The sequence below is a fragment of the Heterocephalus glaber genome, unplaced genomic scaffold, assembly GCF_053883595.1.
Source record: "Heterocephalus glaber isolate CG9 unplaced genomic scaffold, H.glaber_assembly_v1.0 deba00001457, whole genome shotgun sequence".
Taxonomy (NCBI): domain Eukaryota; kingdom Metazoa; phylum Chordata; class Mammalia; order Rodentia; family Bathyergidae; genus Heterocephalus; species Heterocephalus glaber.
This window is the reverse complement of record NW_028258305.1, coordinates 21,616,343-21,633,847: the sequence shown is the minus strand read 5'-3', so window position 1 is coordinate 21,633,847 and position 17,505 is coordinate 21,616,343. Positions and strand designations below refer to the sequence as shown.

Genomic DNA, 17,505 nt, shown 5'->3' with positions numbered 1-17,505 from the left:
CGGAAAGACCCGAAGCGCAAAGCTAGAAAGCAACCAGCCGCTGCCACCCACTTGCCATTCCCTCTACCCTTTCTTCTGTAAACACCACCTTACCGGAGGCTGGTCCTGAGCATCCCGTGTAAAACACGCCCTCCAGTCCATGTGCTGTTGGCCCCCTCATCCTTCTAGCCCAGATCACGGCCTGGCCTATTATTCACTTCTAGTTACTTGTACGCAGTTTGCCTCCCCAACAAAAAAGAGTTTTGTTTCTCCAGTGCTGTAGACTTTACCTGGGACTTTGCACGTGCTAGGCAAGCACGCTACTGAGGTGCACCTCCAGCTCTTTTTATTTATTTATTTTTATTTTGAGATAGGATCTTCTGTGTGATCCTCCTATTATAGATAGGTAAGTTAATTAGACATCTTGTTGACTGGTAGACAGGGCCTCCCTTAAGCGCCAGCCCTCCAGGAGCCAAGACAGCAAGGAACCAACAAGGAGGACAATCGAGACACATTCACTGAAGGCCAGAATTGTAAAAGGAGAGAAACTACACACCCTTGTGCTTCCCCTGGGGATAAATAGCAGCGATTGATATTCTAAATAGGTATCATTCACCTGGGTGGGGGGTCAAGGTTTTAACCCAGCCTCTCCAGGAAATATCCCTGACTCCCACCCTTACTGAAAATCCTTGTATGCTTGCTATGTGACTTGCTCCCCCATTTGACCCCCGTTTAATCAATATTCTCTGGGTGACTGTACTTGTAATCTTATTGGTTGTCATGGTTTTGTCCCACCTCATGCCTACCTTGTAAATTTCCATTCAGTCTTACAGTTTTGTCCCACTTTGTACCCGCTTCACCACGTGGCTTTGCTGTATAAAACATCTTTGAAATGTGGGGTAGGCGGGCAACCTACTTTCTGGTCCCCCTTCTGTCTCTCTTAGGCAGAAGCTTTCTCCCAATAAATTTTTCCTACTCTTAACTTCCATTGTTCCTAGAATTCATTCTTCTATTTTAGAGAACATGAACTCCCGTTTCAGATATCTAGTAGGTTTGGGAGTTGCATCTCTTCCCCCTATATCACTCCTGCCTCGGCCTCCCAAGCAGCTGAGATTATAGGAATATGCCACCACCCTTAGCAGTTTTTGTGTCCACTGCCCAGCATCTAGAAAGCAGTCTGGCACATAATATTCACAGAATTTGGGAGATGACTGAATGAATGTGCTGGACACCAAGTGAAGTACTGGGACAGGCATTGATTGAGGCTGGGGCCTTGCTCTTGAGGAACAGACTAGCAGATGGGCAAATAATTAACCAGAGTGATGAGCGTGGGGTCCAAATACGGATGTGTATGAAGTACTCATGAAGGCCCAAGGGAGAAAGCAAAGCACCCTGCCTGGAAATGAGCAGGAGGGCAAAGTCACGGGTAGAGATGAGAGGGCAAGTGCAGTACAAGCAGAGGGAACAGCACAGGCAAAGGTGGCACTAGCTGGCATGTCCAAGGAATGGCGAGTGGGCCGGCTGCACTTGGCCCAGGACACATGGCAGGGAGGGTGGTTTGGACAGATGGACTGTGGTCATATTAGGAAGCGGCTTATTGGGATGGTGAAGACTAACTCCCTAAATTTCAGATCTGTACCAGGCCATTGGAAGCATTTTGGAGTCAAGAGCCTGCTTCTCACCCCAGAAATGGTGCTTTAGGAGCAGCCCCACTGGGTGGTGTCGCAGGTGGCCAGGCTGGGTCCGCACAGCTGTGGTTGCCCTGCTTGCCTTCCTCTTGCTGATTCACAAGGTGCCCTCCACAGCGACCCTGTCCAGCTCCACCCGGCCTAGGGCAGTTTGGGGTCCCATCTCTGCTGCCTTGAGCCTGAAGAATCCAAATTTCAAAATGTCCTTATTTTTCAATCTGCCTCGAAAGGGTGGGGAGTGGAAAAATTATAGACAGCAGCCACCAAGGGACTTTGGCTTAATATAACTGGTGATCTGGGAAATGACAGAGGCAGAAAATAAATTCCATCTCGGACAAGACCTCTCACAGCTGAGTCAAAATAAAGACTTCCTTCAAGAGGAGGGAGAGTGTGCATCCACCTCCAGGACTGAGATTCTTTTTTCTCACTTCCTCTCTTCTTAGCTTGCTCCTCCTTCCCCTTCTCTCTTTCCCAACCATCTCTGCCCTCCACCCTGCCCATGTGGGCTTTTCCTTTCTTTTTTTCTCTCCTTTCCTATTTCTTCCATCCTATCCATTCCCCTATTTTTTCCTCCCTCCCTCCCCTCTCCATTCTTCAGCTTAAGCACTAGACAGACATTCTAAATTGCTGACGACTTGTTAAAAAGGGAAAAGCATAATCCTTATGCCCATGTAAAGTGAACACATGTTAACTCTTTAATGATGAGGGATCCAGGAAACTGGTACAGTCAGTTCACCGAAGAATCCCAAAATAGATACCCTGACTAATACAATATTTCCAATTTAAACTTTTGTTTTTAAACTGGACCTTGAACTCAGGGGCACACTCCCACTGAGCTACATCCTTGGGCCTTTTATATTTTTTAAGGCAGGGTCTTGCTAAGTTGCCCAGGTGGGATTTAAACTTGTGATCCTCCTGCCTCAGCTTCCCTAAGTGCTGGGATTGTAGGCAGGAGCTACCATGTGCAGCATTTTCACCATTTTTAAGGGTACAGTTCCATGGCATTAAGTATTTTGACAGTGTTATCCAATCAACACCACTGTACATCTCTAGAATTTTTTCATCCTCTTAAACTAAAACTGTACCCATAAAAACAATAACTTGACTGTGTTTGCTCTTCCATGGTGGCCCATCCTCATGCTGTAGGGTGTACTTCTTTTCCTACTTTTACTTGGCCAAAACTCGCTCTGCAGAGCCTGTTCCTTTTCCTACTTTTAATAAAACTTTGCTACCATAAAAAAAAACAAAACAGTAACTCCCCATTACTTTCTCCCCTCAGCTTCCTTGTAACCACCACTATGCTCTCTGTCTCCATGACTGCAACTACTCTAGCTACCTCATATAATAGAATCTTACAATATTTGTCCTTTTATGTCTGGCATATTTCAGTAAGCATAATGTCTTCAAGATTCATCCATGTTGTATCAGAATTTCACTCCTTTTCAAAGCTGGATAATATTCCATTGTGTGGGCATGCTAAATTTTGTTTATCCATTTATCTTTTTATGAATATTTGTATTGTTTTCTCCATTTTGCTATTGTGGATAATACTGCTGTGAACAAGAGAGTACTAATAGCTTTTCAATTTCTTGCTTTCAGGCTAGGAATATTAGCTCAACAGTAGAACATTGCCTAGCAAGTAGGAGGCCCTGGGTTCAATCTCCTGTATTGCAAACAAACATACAAACAATTGCTTGCTTTCATTTATTTTATGTGTATATCCAAAAGTGAAAGTCCTGGATTAAATAGTAATTCTATGTTTAATTTTTTGAGGAACAACCATATTGTTTTCCACAGTGACTGCATAATTTCACAATCCCATCAAGAGTGCAGAAGGGTTCCAATTATTCTAAATCCCTTCCAACACTTATTTTTTGTTTTTTAATAGTAGCCATCTTCATGGGTGTGAGGTGATATCTTGATATAATTTGCATTCACCTGATGACTAAAGTTGAGCATCTTTTTATGTGCTTTTTGGCCATATGTTTTTCACTGGGGAAATGTCTGACTAGGTGTTTTGCCTATTTTATTTATTTTTATTTTTTGATACCAGGGATTGAACTCAGGTCCTTGCACTTGCGCAGCAGGTGGTGAAACCACTAAGCTAAATCCCCGGCCTGTTTTGCTTTTTTTTTGGTACCAGGGATCGCGAACTCGGGTCCTTGTGCTTGCAAAACAGGCAACGGAACCACTGAGCTAAATCCCCGGCCCATGTTTTGCCTATTTTAAGTTGGGTTGTACTATAGTCTGGATCCTAAGTGTCCCCCAAAGGCCCAGTGAAGAAGACTTGGTCTGCAGCCCATGGCACTGCTGGGAGGTGGTGGAATCTTTGGAGGCAGAGCCTTGGGGAAGGAAGCTAGATCATCAGTGCGTGTGCCCTAGAAGGGGAATTGGGACCTATCCCCTCCTCCTTCTCTTTGTTTTTTCACAGGGCTGCCATGAGGTGAACAGGCCTCCTTGGCTATGCTCCCTCCTTGATGTACTGTGTCATCACAGGCCCAAAGCAACAGGGCCAAAGTGACCACGGACTAAATCCTCTGTAATCATGAGTCAAAATAAACCTTTCTCCTTTAAGTTGATTGTCTCAAGTATTTTGTCACAGGGATGGAAAGCACAGATTGTTTGATTTTTGTTACATTTTATGATCTCTCTATATATTCTGAATATCCAGCTTCTATCAGATATCTGATTTGCAAACATTTTCTCCTTTTACTCTGTTGGTAGTTAAAAACTTTTGATCCACAAAAGTTCCTAATTTTGATGAAGTCCAGTGTGTCTATTTTTCTTTTGTTGGTGTCACATCTGAAAAAAATCATTGCCAAATCCAATGTCATAAAGAGTTTCCTCTATATTTTCTTCTAAGAGTTTTATCATTTTATCTCCTACATTTACATTTGATCTGTTTTGAATTACTTTTGTATATTGTATTAGGTAAGAGTCCAATTTCATTTGTTTATGTGGATATTCAATTTTCCCAACATCATTTGTTAATCTTTGACTTCTAAAATGCTGATCAGCTAGGAATTTTATTCATCTTTAAGAAATAAAAACTGACTACAATAATTTAGATTTTATTATTTCACATGAAAGAAATCAGGTAGGCTATTCTCAGCTACTGTGACAGCTCCCTGGGGACCCAGTCTCATCTTCTATTCCATCCTATATGGGTGTTATACTAAGTCCACTAGGGCTGCTGGAACTCCAAGCAGCAAGAAGGAGGAGGGATAAAATAATATCACTCCCACAAACAAGCCTATGTCTTGGGGCTGGAAAGTAGCTCTGTGGTAGAGTGCCTACCTAGCATGTGTGAGGTACCATGGGTTCAAGACTCAGCGTAGAGAGATGGGGGTGGGGGGAGAGACCAAGAGAAAGAAGAGGAGAAAATGGGAGGGATTGAATAATTTGAAGCTCATTTTCTAGTTTATCTCCTTCACACGCACTGTGGCTTCTTACACACACACACACCAGTGTACACTGACTTCACATTCACTGGGGCCTCTGTGTGGGGTCCTGAGTGGGATTTAAGATTTCTACCATGGCTGAATCATTGATCTGACTAGGGCACAGGGCAAGCAAGGGGCTGCTTGGGGCTATAGTTGCTATTTGGTGAGCCAAAGGGAGCCAGAGGTCAAATTCTGAGGCAAGGTCAGACTGAAAGGTCAATTTCTAGTGAGAAGGCAGCACCAATAAGAACTATGGGAGAGGCCGGGGATTTAGCTCAGTGGTTTCGCCACCTGCTGCACAAGCGCAAGGACCCAAGTTCGATCCCCGGTACCAAAAAAAAGAACTATGGGAGAGGGCAGCACAGGGGACAGACACCAGGGCCTGGGGACCTCCCAGTGGTATTGTCAGGTGTAGGGTAGGGAGCTGCACAAGGCTGATCTCTTGTCTATGTTCTCAGACCCTGGGGGAGAGGGAGAAAAGGGCTGCAATCCATCTGGCCCTGGAGAATCCAGGCCAGGCCGAGTTACAGGCCAAGCTGTTCTGTCAGGGGTAAGCACACTCAGGTCCTCCCTCGATGGAAACATACGTGACTGCAAACAGGATTAGAGACAGCAGATTCCTGACCGACAATTGGGTGACAGGAACCTTCAAGAAGACTTGTATCCAAGGGGACCTTGTAAAGAGAACACAAGAACTTGGGAGCTCCAGTTTCCTGGCTGTTCTCTGCCATTTACAAGTTGTGGGACCTCAGATGAGTCACAGCTTGTCTCAAGGCCCCATTTCCTCATGTAAAAGAAGGGCTTTGGTTTGAGGCCTGGCAAGGACACCTCAGATAGACATCTGTGCCCAGACCATCACAGAGGAAGAGCGAGCCAAGGAACCTTCAGCAGGGGTGACTCCTAGCATATCATGGTGGCATTTAGCTTCAGCATCTGGGAAGACTTGCCACCCATTCCACTCCCCAGAATGCACAGTGTGGACAGTGCAAAGGGAGGAAGTTGTTTGGATGTTGGCCTGCCCTTGAAGATGCTCCAGTCCCAGACCTGCATCAAATCCAGAAGGTGGTGGTAGAATTATCATGAAGCTAAAAAAACTTCAAGGTCCCCCACTTGGAGAAATCCAAGCCATGTATTCACAGTCTTTTCCTTAAGGATGGTGTTCCCAGATGTATAAGCTTCAGGGCTCACAAAGCCCAGCCCAGCTGGACACCTATGGTTTGGGGCCATTGTTGTAGCAGGTTGTGGTGATGAGGGTGTAGTGTTAATCTGATTGGCTTTAGATCTGCTTGAGGGTCTGGTGGAGCACGCTTCTGGGTGTGATTGGGAGGTGGGCCATGAAGGTGTGACTTTGGGTACTATCTATGGTCCCTGGCCCATTTCCCGGCCGCACTGTTCCTTGTTATGCTTCCTGGCTGCCATGAACTAAACATCTTTGCTCCACCACACCCTTCTACCATAATGTTCCAGTCTTGGAGTCAGCTGACCATGGACTGAATCCCTTTGAAACTGTGAACCAAATTAAACCTTTCCTCTTTAAAGATGTGGGCTTTTCGGTATTGTGTCCTAGTGGTGGGAAAGCTGAGTAATATGCAGGTGGAGGACACAGATGACACCCTTTCAAATCAGAGAGTCAAACACAGCAACAGACAGCAGGCTGGCTGCATCCTTGGTGGGTTGACACATGCTTAACTATTTATATTTGATACAACTAACAATGTCTCCCACACCTATCCCATTTTCAACTTAGTTATCTTAATCAGTCCTCCCCCAGCCCTGTGAGATAGCCAGGACAGGTCTTCCCACCTCTGATTTAGAGCTGATAAAACTGAGGCTCAGAGAAGCTCAGAGGCTTGTATGGGTTTGGATGGCTGGAAACAGAAGCAGGACTGTGTTGGTCAGCTTTCTGTGGCTGTCTGCTTTGGCTCATGGTTTCAGAGGCTTCAATCCATGGTCAGGTACCTCCACTGCTTTTAGGCCTGTGGTGAGGCAAAAGCATGATGGAAGGGTCTGGTGGAGAAAAACTGCCCACCTCATGGCAGCCAGGAAGCAGAGAGACAGGAAAAGAGCCAGAGAGGAAGAGGCTGGTGACAAGATATAGTCTCCAAGGTCAGGCCTTCATGATCCATTCCCTTAAACTAGGTCCCACCTTCTAAGTCTCTGTCTCTTCCCAATTATGCCATCAAATCATGAATCTATCAGTGGATGAATCCACTGATGAGTTACAGACCTTCTATTAGTCACTTTCCTGTGACTGGAAAAAATTCCTAACACAGTTTAACAGAGGACAGGTTTATTTTGGCTTACGGTTTCAGTGGATTCAGATGGTGGTTGGCTGGCTCTAAGGCAGAAATGTCATGGCAGAACAACATGTCACAGGAAAGCTGTTCACTGCTTAGTGGCCAGGAAGCAGGGGGGTGAGGAGGAGCTGGGGATGAGAATACACCCTTCCAGGTCACATTCAGTGACCTCCTTCTAATCAGATCCCACCTCCTATCAGCAAGTCAGCTATGGACCCATCAGAGCACTAACTCATTGATGAGCATAGCACCCCCATTATCCAATCAGCTTTCACACACGTGAGGCTTTGGGGGAATATTTTAGATCCAAACCATAACAGAGACTCAAACCCAGGACTTTCTCATGACCAACCCCAGGCTCTTCAGTTTCCTGATTCAGAACCAAAGCATCATGCCAAAGCTCAGTATAAAGATCCATCCCTCTGTACCTGGAGAGAAACGAACACCTCCATCCTGGTTCTGGGGACAAGGCAGGCACAGGTGAGAATCTAGCACAGAACCTAGGCTGGAATCATAGGGTCAGAAAAAAGTCTAAGAACTCTGGAAAGGAAAGCTCTCTCTCTATTGTCTTCCTGAGCTTTGTGTTGCTGCTCCTAAGTCATTTGGGTCAGCTGTATTTATACTAAACATGAACGCAAATGTTCCACCCACAGTTGCTAAGAACTTTTCTACAAGATCCAGGCTGGGAACAACTGAAGTGTCAGGGCCCAACACACATGTAAATACAACTCCCTCTCCAGTCTCTCCAAGCCACAACTATATGCAAGAAGGAGAGTCAGCCTCCAGCATGTGAAGGAGGGAGAGCCAGGGCCAGCAAATAGCTGAGCCAGACCTTTCAGTTTGGTATCGTCTAGTGAGACAGCTCCACCCAGGAAAGCTCAGGACCAAACCTAACAACCAAAACAAGAAGGAAAACAGCTACAGGGTGAGGCCCAGAGCCCTGCTGTTGCTTTGTCCTAATGAGGCCATCAGGGAACCCAGCACAGCTAGGACCAGGTCTCACTGGAGAAACCGTGCCTGCGACACCTCCAGTGCAGGGTTCCAAACCCAGGGAGACCATCGAGGAGCAGACTGGGGGAAACACAGCAGAACTTGGGGCCCCCACTCAGGTGTCTCCCACATTTTAGTTCAGATCACTGCAGGGGACTGAGATTCACTGTGGATGGGGGGAGTTATGCTCTCATAACTTTCTGACTTTAAGAGGGGACCTCCTCTTTCTGTTCTTAAAATGGGTTCTCCTGCACCTGCTTCCTGACTGATAGACTCCAATCATGCCGCCCCCTTTTTTCTGATGGGTGAGGAATCTTCTTAGATTGTATTCTGTATAATCCTTGCTCATTTCCCTGGCTCTTCTGCAAAGTAGCATAATATGTCTCCTAGTATTTGGGATTTGTGTTTCAGGACCGAGGGGGAGTTCCAGCCAACCTCCAAGATGGCCCCACAGTGACTAAGTCACCTGAGATGTGTGCCCCTGTAAAGTCCTCTCCTACACTAAGGGGTTATATTGTGAAAATTATGGGATGTGACGTCTGAGACATTGCAGCCAGGCACAGTGGCACACGTCTATCATCCCAGCACTCTAAGAGGATGAGGCAGGAAGGTTATAAATTTGAGCTCTGCCTGGCCAACTTAGTAAGACCCTGTCTCAAAATAGAAAAATTAAAAAAGAACTGTGACTGTAATTCAGTGTGGCCCTGGGTTCAGTCCCCAGTAACAAACAGACACTCCAGCTTCTGCCTTGTGGTTTCTTGGGTCTGTGGAAGCCAGCCAACATGTTGTGAGAATAAGGAAACATCCCCATGGAGACATACACATGGTCCACATGGCCTTCTGCTAGCAACTAGCAAAGACTTGGCATCCACATGAGAGCCAAAGCCCACGGGCAGTCTCCAGACTCAGTTCTACCTCAGATGACTGTGGCCCTGACTGGCATCTTACAACAGACCCAAAGCAGAGTCCCCAGCTAAGGCACTCTCTAGTTCCTGAGCCACAGCAATTTGGGGCTGTCATTGTGTAAGGTTAGATAAATACATTAGTAACATTAGACACGAAGGCAAAAGGACAGAGCGTGAGAACTGTTCAGAACCCTGCCAAGTTATTCCAGTTCTGACCCCAGCCCCAGCCCTATACAGTCCAGAGATCGGCTCGTGACCCTACGTGGGACATTGGACTCTCCATCTCCTTGGCCCCTTTCTAATGGGATCTTCTGGAAGTCTGAGCTGAGTTTCTTTCTATTGCAAAGAAGTATCCCAAGGAAGGGTAATCACATAAACAAACATACACCGAGAAAGCAAAAAATAGAAAGATGGGCCAAGGATTTAGCTCAGTGGTTCCACCCCCTGCCTCGAAAGCACAAGGACCCGAGTTCGATCCCTGGTACCAAAAAAAAAAAAAAAAAAAAAAGCAAGAAAGATGAAAAGTTAAAATGCCCACTATTTTTGCCCAGTCAAGAAATAGAAAAGCAGAGGGTTATTCCAGTGTCATGGTGCCAAAGTGTGCACCCTGAGGACACTCTTGAGAGCTGTAGCTCCAGTTTGCTAGACTGTCTTCTGTGACTTTACTGGCTGCAGGCTGCATACAAAGAACTCTGGGAGACCCTGAAGCCACACAATGGTGCTAGGCTTTCAGACTGACACCAACTCCTTATTTCTACCTGCAGCTGCCTTGTCATGCACCCAAAGTGGAGATGGAAGCCCTGGGACTAGCTCAATCATAAGAGGAACCAGGGCAGATGCCAGAAATCATGCAAGAGTTATGAGACTTGCATTCAACTGTGGTCAGTTTAAAATGCTAATGAGAAGTTGGAATTATTTTTAAATTTAAAAATATGAAGTGCTTGCTCATTGACGTGCAAGGATGTTTTGCTTTCACTGTAAAAGTAGTTCTCTTCCGTACCACCTGGTGTCTCAATCTAAAATGGTAAATTACTCCTATTCAAGATCTTCTTTTTTTTTCTTTTTGTACTGGGGATCGAACCCAGGTCCTTGCACTTGCGCAGCAAGTGTTGAAATCACCAAGCTAAATCCCCAGCCCTATTCAAGATCTTGAAGAGCTTTGTCCTGTGTGAGGTGATAAAGTGTCTGGGTATCATTATGGGCTCCATGCCTGTGAAAGTTGCAAGGGATTTTTTAAGTGAACGATCCAAAATAATGGAAACACATGTATAGCAAACCAGAACTGCCAAATTGACAAAACACAGAGAAAATGTTGTCCTTACTGTTGATTTAAAAAATGTCTGAGTGTTGGAATGAAACTAGAAGTGGTAAAGGCTGACTGAACATCTAGAGGAAGGAACACATTTGGGCCAATGTATAAGAGAGGCAGGGCCCTGAAGCAACAGAAAAAAAAAGTCCTCATCTGAGCCAGTGAACTTAAGCTAGAAGCCATGTCTTAGGTGATCCAAGCAATGCCCTCTGGCCTGACCATCTCCTCTGTGATTCATAGCATCCTCTACCTCCCAAGGCCCATCTCTGAACCATGCTACCTTGCCTCCTACAGACTATGACAGAGTCCTTTGGTAGCATCTCTCATTAACATGACAATGCCACTTCATGGCACCTGCAAGGTTACCAAACACATGACCACTTTTCTAGCCAGGCCGTGAAGTCTGTGTACCCAGACCCATACACCAGCTTGCTCAAGTCAATCATGGGCTATTCCTTTTGTTTTGTTTTGTTTTGTTTTGGTACCTGGAATCAACTCAGAACCTTGCGCTTACAAGGCAGGCGGTGGCACCACTGAGCTAAATCCTCGGCCCAAAGGAAACCATAATCATGGGCTATTCCTATGTGGATGGTTACCAGACCAGCTCTCCAGCAAGCATCTGACATCTGATACTGGAACTTTTAAAGTGTGAGCCAGATGAGCCTCAAGTTTAAGCCAAAATCATGACCTATTTGCAGCAAAAGCAGGCTAACTGAAGCAAGCACAAAAAGCTGAGCATATTTGGGCTTATGTGCAAAATGGCAGATCAGACCATCTTCTCCATTGTTGAGTGGGCCAGGAGTTGTATATTCTTCCAAGAACTTAAGGTTGATGACCAAACAAAGCTGCTTCAGAGCTGCTGCAGTGAGCTCTTAATCCTTGACCACATTTACTGACAAGTAGATTGTGGAAAGGATGGGTCAATCTTCCTGGTTACTGGGCAACAGGTGGACTATTCTATAATAGCGTCACAACCTGGCACCACCCTCAGCAACCTTGAGGCACATACAGGAACTAGTAGCAAAAGTCTGGTCCCTGTAGTATGATCAATGAGAGCTTATGTATCTAAAGTTCTTGGTGTTCTTCAGTTTAGATGTCAAAAACCCCTAGAACTTCCAACTGATCGAAGGTGTCCGGGAACAAGTCAATGTGGCCCTGCTGAACTACACACTATCTGCAGGAAACAGAAGTTTAGGCACTTACTACATTGACTACCCGAAATTCAGGTGATTAGCACGCAGGCTAAAGAATACCTCTACTACAAGCACCCAAATGGGCATGCTCCCTCTAATAATCTCATCAAAATGTTGCATGTAAAAAGAGCATAAGTTACAAGCCCTAGGGGCCGGGGATTTGGCTCGGTGGTTTCACCTCCTGCTGCGCAAGCGCAAGGACCCGAGTTAGATCCCCTGTACCAAAAAATAAAACAAGCCCTAGGAGCACTGCTTTCAGAACAAAAAGAGATTAGGATGAGGAGGGGGAAGAACAACAGGAAGAGAAAAAAAAATTCTGAACTGCTCCAAGCAACACTAATTAAAAACTTGGTTTAAAAATATTGAATTTTTAAAAGCATAATAATTAAAGACTTAATAGCAAATAAAAGACATATCAGGGAATTTGTATTGCAAACTGTGAGTCAGAGGCTTCACATTCCCAAATGATCCACATGAAAGACGTTGTAATGAAGTGGACTGAACTCACAGATAGATTCCAACACTGTAGAATAAAAACAGAACTATATACATATATATATATATATATATATGTAATTACATATATATAATTTTTTTTTTGGTACTGGGGATCAAACTCAGGACCTTGCGTTTGTGAGGCAGGCACAGTGCTATTGAGTTAAATTCCCAGCCCAAAATAATAGTTTCTCAGCTAACACTCCCCCGCTACCTGTAATAGGGATCAAACTCAGGACCTTGAGCTTGCCAGGCAGGCACAGCGCCACTGAGCTAAATCTTCAACCCCAGTTCTTGTATATTTAAGCTGATCTCCGCTGTGAAGAAGTTTAGGAACTAATCTGTTATTAATTAGGCTTGTTTAACGGGGGGTTTGAGTTTACAGAATTCCTCCATGGTAAAGCTGAACTGAAACAGTTCTCAAGAATGTATCAGCTGTACCTGTGACAGCTCCTCCCTCTTCCTCTGAAGGTCACAAGACCTTCTGCCCTGTGACCACAGAATCTGTACTAAGGACCTATGGTCAGATACTCCCAGTAGTAGCTCCACTAAATCATGAAATTCTGAATGTCTGTGTTGTAGACCTGCAAACAGCTAATAACAACAGTCTGCAAATACACCAGCTTGCCATTTTAAATATGTTCTGGTTTGTTTTGTCACGTGTTCATGATTGAAAAAAAAAGCAGGCAGTATACCTGTTCTGTCATATGTAAGCATTAATTATTATTAAGGGATATGGCCTTTCCGAGCTGCCCAGGCATGGGTTCATACGGCATTGTTCTTGATTCCCATTGTAACTTAAAGGGAAACTTTCACAATGTCCAGAGCCCTTGATGTCCTGCAAATGAAGGAGGAGGATATCCTCAAATTCCTTGCTGCAGGAACACACTTAGGTGGCACCAACCTGGATTTCCAGATGGAACAGTATATCTACAAGAGGGAAAGTGATGGAATCTACATCATAAATCAGAAGCGGACCTGGGAAAAACTTCTGCTGGCAGCATGAGCCATAGTCCCCATTGAAAACCCTGGTGATGTCAGTGTCATATCCTTTAGGAACACCAGCCAGCAGGCTGCGCCGAAGTTTGCCACTGCCACTGGAGATACTCCTATGGCTGGCCAATTCATTCCTGGGACCTTCACTAACCAGATCCAGGTAGCCTTCCAAGAGCCAAGGCTTCTGGTGGTTATGCATCCGAGGGCTGGCCACCAGCCCCTCACAGAGGCTTCTTACGTCAATCTGCCAACCATTGCTCTGTGTAACACAGATTCTCCTCTGCGCTATGTGGACATTGCCATACAGTGCAACAACAAGGGAGCTCACTCAGTGGGTCTGATGTGGATGCTAGCCTGGGACATGCTGCACCTGCGTGGCACCATCTCCCATGAACACCTGTGGGAGGTCATGCCCCATCTCTACTTCTACAGGGATCCTGAAGATTGAAAAGGAAGAGCAGGCTGCTGCTGAAAACTCTGTGACCAAGGAGGAATTTCAGGGAGAATAGACTGCACCAGCCCCAGAGTTCACTGCTACTCAGCCTGAGGTTGCAGACTGGTCTGAGGGTGTGCAGGTGCCCTCCGTGCCCATTCAGCAGTTTCCTGAGGAACTGCTCAACCAGCCACAGAAGACGGGTCTGCAGCTTCCCACTGCTCAGGCCACTGAGCAGGTAGGAACCACCACTGAGAGGTCTTGTGCTGTTTGTTCTGCAGACACTTAAGCAAAATGGAAATGAGGTTGATGGAGAATAAAACACAAGTTCCCCCCTCAAAAAAAAATATTAAAGGATATAACTACAAATTTTTTCTTTCTTTCTTTCTTTTTTTTGGTACCGGGGATCAAACTCAGGTCCTTGTCCTTGTGCAGCAGGCAGCCAGACCCCTGAGCCAAATCCCTGGTTCTAACTACAAATTTTAAAGCAAACACCCCGTAACTAAAGCAAGTTAGATTTTATTTCTGCTACTATTGCTGAAATGTGGCTTTGGGATTGTTGAATTTCATAAGAATTTCTGGCCAAAAGGCTTACTAGGATACATCTGTCTTTTTAATCATCAAAGTTTGTATTCATTTACAAGTAAGACAGTAAATATCTTTTGGTGGGATGTCAAATAGTCACAACTGTAAATAGTTGAACATAAAAACTGAGGCATATTAATCTATGCAAAATGAAAAGAAAGGATAAGCTGATAGGGCTGGGGATGTAGCTCAGGGGCACAGCACCTGCCTGGCAAATGCAAGGCCCTGAGTTTGATTCCCAGTACCCAAAAAAGAGGATGAGCTGATAAACTGACTGATTGAAGGTACATTCTAGTTGCAAATGTGTATCTCCTAAAATTGGGGGTAGAAACAGTGATTTTTTTTTACATGTATCCTGGAAAGATATAAAAGTAATTCAAAATTTTTCCTAAGGGGAAAGGATGAGCATGATACTGATGTTTCTAAGTCATAGACCAAACTCTGCTGTAGAACAAATACTGGCAGACAAAGAATTACAGGCAAACTCTCTGAACAGCATTGTGAGTATTATGGGGGGTTTTTTGTTTGTTTGTTTTTTTGGTACCGGGGATTGAACTCGGGTCCTTGCACTTGCGTAGCAGGCTGCAAAACCACTGAGCTAAATCCCCGGCTAGCATTGGGAGTATTAACATGCAATGCTGCAGGTTTGCATCTGCCTCGGACTTGAGTCTGTGAAATGTTTAAAGGGTGACATTTCTTACTGTATCAGTGAAATATATATTGTCATGTCAGTTCTTGCCAGGAATTTCTCAGCAAAATGGAATTTTTTCAATATTTCAATAAATATTGGTATCCCTACCTTAAGTTTTTAAAAAGACCAGAAGGTTTCCCTGTGTATGGTGTATATTGATGTTGAGATCTAAATGACTTAGAGCTATTTCTTCATAATTTCTTTTTTGTTGGGAATAACTTAGTTTGAATGAATGTTAAGACCATGAGAAACACTATGATTTTTTCCAGTGGATCTTCTATTTGGCAGCATTGTTCTCTTTGTTATTCTAAAATATTACATCTTGATTCTTGAATCATTTATGGGTAATGGTCTTGTCTCTTTCACCTCAGTGCTTGTGTCACTAATTTCTGTTTATCACCTTATAACATCACATATTAATTTTTGTCTCATGTGACTGAATAATGGAGACAGTGAATATACTTATTTCTGATTGAAAAATAATACCTAAACCGTGCCTTCATTCAGGGACCCATGTGCTAGTTTTATGGTCCATGTGCTTTATCTAGTTATGAAAGTTTCATTTAATTTTTTATTCTTTAGAGGCCTTTAAGAAACAATGAATAGGGCTGGGGATTTAGCTCAGTGGTGCCACCACCTGGCTTACAAGCGCAAGGTCCAGAGTGCGATCCCTGGTACCAAAAAAAAAAAAAATTATTTATTTAAAAATTAAAAAAAATTTTTTTGATTTTTTTTGAGTCAGAGTTTCGCTATGTATTCCTGGCTGGCCTTGAACTCACTATGTAGGCCAGGCTGGCCTCGAACTTGTAGTGAGCCTCCTGCCTCAGCCTCCCAACTGCTGGGATTAGAGGTGTGTGCCACTATGCCTGGCTAAAATGTTTATTTATTTACTTATTTCAGTTCCACTGGAGATGGAACTCAGGGTCTTCCAATGAAGGTACAGTGTATATCCAGTCTTTTTTTTTTCTTTTTTTTGAGACTGTCTTACTAAGTTGCTAAATCGCCCAGGCTGGGGTTGAACATGTAATCCTCCTGCCTCAGCCTCCTAGAGTGCTGAGATTATGGGAATGTGTCATCACACTGGGCTTTGCTTATTCATTTTAACAGTCATATATACGTATATACATTATAACACACATAATTATATATAAAGTTGGGTGACACTATTAATTAAGGCTTTCAATAGTAGCTTTAAAATGTAATAAACTGAGGGAGGGCAGGGGAAAGGGAAGTAAAAAAGGTCAAGAAGCAATATGTATCTGTACTAATTTCCTAATAAAAAAGTAGAAAAAAATAAAGTTGATCTTCCTGACAGAAATCATTCTAATTAAGCAATATTAACAAAAATAAATAAAATATAATTCAACTTACATTGCAAGATAAAGGATATACTATACTGAACTTAGTTCTTTTTATTGCTGCTTAAAGAAAAGGTTAAAACCATGCCTGGTTGGGCCGGGGATTTAGCTCAGTGGTTCCGGCACCTGCCTCGAAAGTGCAAGGTTCCGAGTTCGATCCCCGGTACCAAAAAAACCAAACAAACAACTATGCTTGGTGACTCAGTATTTGTCTCTCTTCCTTGTTATATAAATTTTAATTTTCTTAAAAATAATCAAAGATTTTTCATTAATTAACTTAGTCTCAGTCTTAAAATTATTGGAGGACCTTGAAAATTATGCTTAAATTGCAACTGCAGAATAATACAGTCATTGCTGATATTAAGGTTGCCAGAGAGATGACAATTAGAAATTTTCCATGGTCACTGAAAGTGAAGTAATATAATCTGGGCAATTTGTAGCATTGTGTGAGATTCACAAGAAGTAATAATGCCTTTTCCTAGGGCTGGGGATTTAGCTCAGTGGTGCTGCTGACTGCCTCACAAGTGAAAGGTTCTGAGTTTGATCCCCGGTACAAAAAATAAGTAATAATTCATTTTTCTTTTTTTATCAACACTTTACTTATTATAATTCAATTTAGTTGCAAACACATATTTACAATTTCATAATCTTTAATATTTTGTGGGATAATGGTCTAATCCATAAAACTAGTATCAAAAACTTAGAAAGTTCATATTAATTAGGACTGCCAAACAGAACAAAACCCAATCTTACCTAAAATGTTATGTATATTTATATTACACTGCTGTGATAAAATCAAGATAAATACGTATAATTGTTTTTAAACCAAAATTATGAAATTGCTCTTTTCTATGTAAGGATTCAAATCTAATAATATTAATGAGAATGGATCCAGATGTAATTATGTATTTATTTGTCAAATACAGTATTAAAAATGTTTCATGTGCTGAGTGTGGTGGTGCATACCCTTAGTCTGAACTATTCGGGAAGCTGAGGCAGGAGAATCACTTGAGCCCAGGAGTTCTTCAAACTCTCCAATCCTAAACTTACTCAGTATATCTTCCCTGCTTTACCTACTTCTACCTGTGAAGATCCCAAGAAAGGTTATGGGCCAGACTTTACACTCCTGCCTCCTGACTCACT

At 43.6% G+C, this 17,505-nt stretch overlaps 2 pseudogenes; both read left to right on the top strand.

Moving 5' to 3' along the window:
* Window positions 1–10,323: 10,323 nt before the first annotated feature.
* LOC101716201 (nuclear receptor subfamily 5 group A member 2-like) lies at window positions 10,324–11,939 on the top strand (annotated as a pseudogene).
* A 1,136-nt stretch (window positions 11,940–13,075) lies between these two features.
* LOC101716551 (small ribosomal subunit protein uS2 pseudogene) lies at window positions 13,076–14,017 on the top strand (annotated as a pseudogene).
* The last annotated feature ends 3,488 nt before the right edge of the window (window positions 14,018–17,505 follow it).